The sequence below is a fragment of the Trachinotus anak genome, unplaced genomic scaffold, assembly GCF_046630095.1.
Source record: "Trachinotus anak isolate AG129_WGS33_773 ecotype Australia unplaced genomic scaffold, CSIRO_AGI_Tana_v1 ptg000004l, whole genome shotgun sequence".
In the NCBI taxonomy this organism is placed as follows: Eukaryota; Metazoa; Chordata; class Actinopteri; order Carangiformes; family Carangidae; genus Trachinotus; species Trachinotus anak.
This window is the reverse complement of record NW_027273855.1, coordinates 2,725,029-2,731,703: the sequence shown is the minus strand read 5'-3', so window position 1 is coordinate 2,731,703 and position 6,675 is coordinate 2,725,029. Positions and strand designations below refer to the sequence as shown.

General features: G+C 41.5%; 1 long non-coding RNA gene across 2 annotated transcripts; it reads left to right on the top strand.

The window, feature by feature from the left end:
- The first annotated feature begins 2,183 nt into the window (after nt 1–2,183).
- On the top strand, nt 2,184–4,711 carry LOC139619918 (uncharacterized). 2 transcript variants are annotated; one of them, XR_011690688.1, is made up of 3 exons: nt 2,184–2,596; nt 3,544–3,646; nt 4,027–4,711. It is a non-coding gene; the product is annotated as an uncharacterized lncRNA (long non-coding RNA). The 2 variants fall into 2 exon arrangements; XR_011690689.1 differs by having other exon boundaries at nt 3,817–4,711.
- The last annotated feature ends 1,964 nt before the right edge of the window (nt 4,712–6,675 follow it).

Sequence of the window (6,675 nt, the reverse complement as noted above, 5' to 3'; positions counted from 1 at the left end):
CCAACCTTTTGATTTTATTCAGTCTGTGATATTTTGGATCATTTAGTTCTGCAGTGAAACAAAGAGTCAGGCACGAGTTGGTCAACATATCAGCTGTAATTTTAATTAACTGAGCAACACAGACAAAGAGCTGGATGCCCTAATAATAATAATGCTATTAGTGGAGAGCATCACTATGGTTAAGGTCACAAGCACCAATTAATTTGTAGGAAACCACGGAGGCAATTACTGGACCCTCTAAATTTCACAGAGGGAAGATTGTAGCTTGGTGTTGTTGGTTAACGTCTACAATAATCCTGCACTGACAAATCCCAATTAGCTCAGTTTAACAATGATGGTTTTAAATTTTAATTATCCACTGAAAGATCATTATAATCAACTTAAACTAATGGGAAAGATGATAAGAAGATCATTATGCTGCAGTGGTAATCCTCAAACCATTATGACTGAGCTTGATAGATGTGCCAAATACCATTTGTGTCTCTGTGTGTTTTTTTTAATGATGTTAATGGTACATTTTGTTCAGAGCAACTATTGTGCCAGTGAAACTTTCCACAAACATGCGTTGCCAACTTTGTGTTTGTCCTGAACATCTTGGCCGTGGAATCTCTGGACTTGACTCTGGTTGTGAAGCTTGTCACTACATGTGATGTAATTTTACTGCTATGAAATGCAGAAAGCAGCATATTTGAAATCTGCAATAACTAGTGTTCATTGTTATTATTATTATTTTATTATATTATTCTATTTTTTTTTTAAATTAATTAACTGATTTTTTTGCCATTTGCCGTTGGCAGGGTGAAACTGTAAACACAACCCTGACTCATACATTTTTAAGTTAATCTGGTGAATTTGTTGGCAGCAAGCTCCTTATTTATCTGCCAGATAAGTAACAACATTAGCTTTCATTTGAAGTCCTGTCTCTGGCTACCTGACAAATGCAAATACAATATTGACTCTATGTTATGCCTGTTTTAGTCCCCACTGACTCCTGGGGAAATATAACCTCGAAATGGTTTTTGCTGTTGGAGCTGAAAACAAGACTGATGAGAGCTGGGTGATATTTCTCTGTGGGTTTATTACCAGAAGCAATACTGTTGACATACAAGTATTCATGTAGTCATTTAACTGAATAACTACAGCCATGAGATACTGTAAAAACAGTGGAGGAAAAGAATCAAATCTCACATACTGTCCCTAAAATTGTACTACTTATTCATCTGTGTTTAAATTTATATCTCACTGTTTTCCTCTTAGACAGAACTTTATCTCTTTAAAGAGAAGAGGAAAATGATTTGATGATTTATGGTGTCTCCAGGGACAAGACAGCTTCCACCTGCTCTGGCTGTCAGCTTCTTCTTCTTCCAGCATTTCCTCTAGGACAGTGTGGAGAGCGAGAGATGGTCCAAGTCCACGTAGTCTTGATGCATCCTCCTGCCAACATGGCACATAGAGAACTGACAGACCATTTCACAAAGATCCAAAGCCACAGTGTTTATTACCCTGAGGTGCAGGCCCCTTTGGATGCCTGCAGAGAATAATATCGCAGGAAAACTGTATACATTAAAACAGAATAACAAGTCAGCTTTTAGATTTGACTTGAAATAATGCTATAAACTCCTGACATTTACAGCCACAGACATCCAATAAGCATGGTGAGCCCACAGAGCAATTTAATGATGTGTTTCCTCCTTTTCACAACCTGCTCTGACCTGCAGTAATGAGCAGCAGTCAGCTGTATCGGTTATAGACCACATAGTTCAAACACACACACACACACACACTCACAGTACACACATGCATTACTTTTTTTTTTCTTACAGTACATCTGTTATGAAATGTGTACAAACATAAGATATGGACAAAATAAGAAGGGTTTAGAAATGGGCTCACAAGCATCATCTGTAGTAGTGATTTACAGATCTGTAGACTGGAGACTTGAACGGCTCAATAAGATTTAAGTTAACAGGTTTTATGTTTTGAAGTTGTTCCAGGAAAATCTAAATAAGACAGCACCAGGCAGTCCTTACACCAAGTCCCCTGCTGTTGTTTAAAGATCACTGGTGACACAGCTTTGGAAGGAAATGTGCAAGGGTTGCAGCTTAAATTGCAATTTGCTAAGAGAACATGAGACTTCTCTTGATCTCTAATTCTTAAAGGTTTTAAACCATAATAAAGCAGAAAACAACTATTTTCTATGTAAAGTTCTAGTGGAGGAGTCAGAAGAGGCCAAAATCACACCCTGGGTGGTTGTGTGTTGTACTCTTGTTAAACCACTGGTCCCTATATAAACACCTGGGACCACCCACAGGTGAGATGGCACAGTGCAGCACAGGTCCAGGTGAGGGTCACCTTACAGAACTTCCTCCACTGAAGAAACCACTCTGTCATGTACAGGACAGAGGGAGAGGTGAGACCAGATTACAGGCGGACCGTCTTCCAGGACAACCGGCTCAGATTCAGAAACACCCGAGAACTTTTTCCGGCCTCTGCCAGGGTTGGGAAGCCCTACCAGCTGACAGCGGACTCCAGCTTGACCCTGAACCGGCCTTCACACTTCTCAGTGAGGAAGTACCTCCATGCTGCATAATGCCAGGTGTGTGTTTTCATGAGTACCGTGGTAACATTAGCTAACTTGTTTGGGAAATGTTGCTATCGCTAGCTAGCCACTGATGCTAAGGTGGCTAATGGCTGTGGCTGGGTTGTCTTTGTTGGCCCATGTGTGGACAGGAACTTTATTCAGTTGTGTTTCTTGTTGTGTGTTTTGTGGAGCTTTCACTGGGCTTGTAACACCTCCCTGGCTGAGGGTGTGAAGGGAGGAGAGGGGAGGTGAGGAGGGGGGGTTGGGGTCAAACGGAGGCCGGAGATGAGGCTGTGATGAAGCGTTTGTTTTGGTCTGAGGTGCCGCTGGTTTAGTGGGGTGTCTGGCCATCAGGTGATTGAAAAACTTGTTTGAAGAGGAGGATTTCCTGGATGCGAAAAAACAAATTACACTCTTGATCTCAGCTTGTTGTTTAAAAATGTTATTTTCTTATCTGTGTTCATAGTCACTCCTGCATAGAAACACTTACTTTTGCAGTCATGTAGAAAAATACACCAAAGTGCTTTCTCATGCTTGTTCCTCTATCTTATGTGCTGTCATACACCCATACAACTACCAACACACACACACACACACACACACAGACACACACACACTGTTCTCTGGCTGCAGCTGGAGGCAGGTGGGTTTAAGTCTCAAAGGGAGTGCGATCAGGGGGCTGTGTGTGTATGTGTGTGTGTGTCTGTGTGTGTGTGTGTATGTGTGTGTTCATAAGCACAGATGCACGAGTCAGGTGATAAAGAGGTCACTGTTGGATTCTCTCAGGTGGGGAATCATCTGCTGCTGGGGTCTGTTGTGTGTTTAGCAAAAGCAAAAACAGCTGTTTGTGATTTTTACTCACTCACACGAGTTTTTACGGTCACTGAGATGTTTCTTCAGTCTGACTCTTCGTGGTTTTTTTGATCGCCCACAAATCTCTCCACTCCTGACATGAAACACAGCTCAAGCTGACTGGAGAGCAGGTGAAAGCTGAGCAGCAGTGCAGCAGATCCACCACATGGAGGCGATGTCTGGACAGGTTTTCTGTCGGCTAACAAATGCAAGGTGAGGGACAGTGGTCTTTTAATGAGCTGTACGTTTTGATTGTTTTGTTTGTGTCAGTGTGGATGATGTTTTTAAATGTAGTTAAAATGGTTTCAATACATGTTATGTTTAGGATCATTAGAAAAAAATATATAAAAAAACACTATCTCACTATGATAATTTTATTATAGGCCCTGAATTTCATAATTCTGTCATTTTGGTGGAATCTATGGTAAGAGAAGGAGTCAAAACCTGAATTCAGTTCCTGTAGATCCAGAAAAGTGTGATCATCGGTCATCGCTCTTCCTCTTTGGTGTGCATACCGTTTTAAAGGTCACACGAAGAAGAAGCTGAATATGAGCATCGTGGTTCGGCTCCTCAGCTCATTTTGTTGTGCTCAGCTTTCTAGGCCTGAGGAACTGTCGGCTGCCAGCTGCCAACATCTGTCTCTTCATACCCACAAACCCTTTGGTTTTAGGCTTGTTTCCTTTAGTTTGTTATGTCATAAGTCCTGGCTACATTGCAGCTGTCTTCAAAGAGTGCAGATGATCCCTCTCTCATCTGAAAATGAATGACTTCACCATTTATAACAAAGCTGTTGTAACAGAATTTTGAATGCTGAGCAAATTTTGATATAGAATGTATTTTAAATTTGAAACCACGGTTCATTTATGTTTTTCCTCTCAAAATAAAACCTTGCTCTTCACATGAGGGCATGAGCTCCAAATTATGTCACAATGATTCATTAATTAATAATAAAAAATAAATAAATCATCTAATGGTCTCTGTTAAGAACAATCCTGGTATAATATGAGGGAAGCTGTTCAATGCAAAAAGAAAGTTTAATTCACCAAATCTTTCTGCACACAATACAGAACAAAGCAGCCACACAGACTGCACGTCAAAGCAGTTTGCTGGTATTTGATTTTTGCACTGTTGTATGGCTTTCCTTCTTTTTCTCCAAGAGTTTCAGTTGACCTCTTCGGGATGCCTACTCTGTTTTGGATGTTATAGTAACTCCATTTTCACTGTTAATCAGTTTGATACTTTGGTGCCATCTGAGCTGTGGATGGCACCGCTCTCCCATTGACAGACCCGTACTGAAGCTGTAAACACTGCCAAGTTCAAAGATGCCACTTCAAACATGCTCCCTCACACTGAGCACAAGACAATCAATCTTTTTTTTTTTTTTTTTTTTGCAGTGTAGTCAGGGCAGGTCCAGGAGGCTTCATCCTTTTCATCTCCCTCACCACCAATCAGAAACTCCCCCTTACAAGACCCCCACTTGCTTGTCAATCACTCCCCTCGGGCGATAGGTTGGAGCGAGACAAAAGAGGGAGGAGAGCGAGAGAAAGGGAGGAAGGATAAAACAGGAGGGGGGGTATGGGTGGTGGGGGGATGTGGGGATGTGAAAGTGGTTGGGAAACACAGGGATGTGATGTTAGAGAGAGCGGAGCATGTAGAGTAATCGCTGAGAGCGGATCCACTGTCTTGAAGAGAGATGAATGAATGGGGTCAGGGACGCCCCTGAGAATAAAAAGAGAAAGAGAGGAGGCTTGATAGAGTGAGAGAAAGGGGGATAACAGAAGGTAGGATGGAGTAAATGCATGAGGTGGAAATGGACTGAGGGCAACAGCGGTGAGGAATTAAATAACAGAGAAATGGAGAATGAGGAAAGAAAGTGTGCAAGACAGAGCGGGAAAGAAGAGCAGGAGGCAGCAGGAAAGAGGGAGATAAAAATAGGAGAAGTGTGAGAGAGCGTGAGACCAAGTGTAAATTGGTGGATAACCAGGAAGAGAGAGGAAGAGATGGAAAAAGGAGGACAGGGAGAGAGTTTAATGAGGGAGAAAGAGAGAGAGAGAAGACGGAGAGGTTGAGGGAAATCAGCAGAGAGGGGGGCCTCCAGTCAGAAGGGAGGGGACAGGGGAGAGGATTTGCCTTATCCAGGAACACAGTGATTTACTCCTGGGGAGGGAAACAGACTAATGATGGCAGGTGCTGTGTAAGGACTTATTGGGAGCACAACACAGAATTTGAAGCCTAGAGATTGGTGTTGACTTCTTCTCTTAATGTTTTTTATTTATTCATGCAAGTTGGGATTTATATTTTTTCTTCATCATAGAATCAGTTTTCTGCAGTTGCTCATTGTTTGTACTGATGATTTCAGCAGGAGAGTTTCATGTCCACACAAGCCAAACATTGTCCATGCAGGACTTTTACTTCTGGAAAACTGGACACTCATGGTGTTTCTTACCACTTCGGTATCTCTGTTATTCCAGTTATATCCACCGTCCTCGTATCAATCAGTCAGATGAGTCCTCTCGACCTGAATGTGTGTGTGTGTCTGTGTGTGTGCGACTACACTCTTCAGTATCTATTTGTGTTTTGACCTGTTATACAACACCAGGTGTTAACATGTGATCTCTAGCTGAATATATTATCAGGAATACTAGGGAGGCACATTTTGAGCAATTTCCTTAATCAGTAATCAGCCATGTTAATGATCCATCATTAACAATTTATGAAATAGGACGGTCATTTTCCATAATAAAGCACTTACTGTGAACTGCTGATGTCTCTTATATATGCTGCAAACTCAGAGTAAATTAATACAGAACATATGAAGTAAACACCAGGTTAGTTTATTCATAAACAACACAAAATAATGACTTCTTTTAAAGTTGCGCAGCTTCCATGCTATTGAATTACTGACACAATCCAAAGTATAAAATAATGAAAACAGTACTGTACAACTTCCAGGCTTCAGTAGAGAACATAAATCAGATTAAACATGTTGGACATATTGCACAATTAAAACTAGGCCTGACTCATTGTCGCCTTCGACCGTAAATAACCTGCAACTTTATTAGATAAACATGAAACAGGTTACCTCAGACCTCTCGCTGTGGAGTCACGCTTCACTGGTTTTACATAAGATAATACAAAACCTCATCAACATGATGGGACCAGCTAGCTAAACCGGACAAAAGTGTTTTCTCTACCAGCAGCGTCATCAACATGACAGTGGGCACAGAGAGCCACGCTGCATC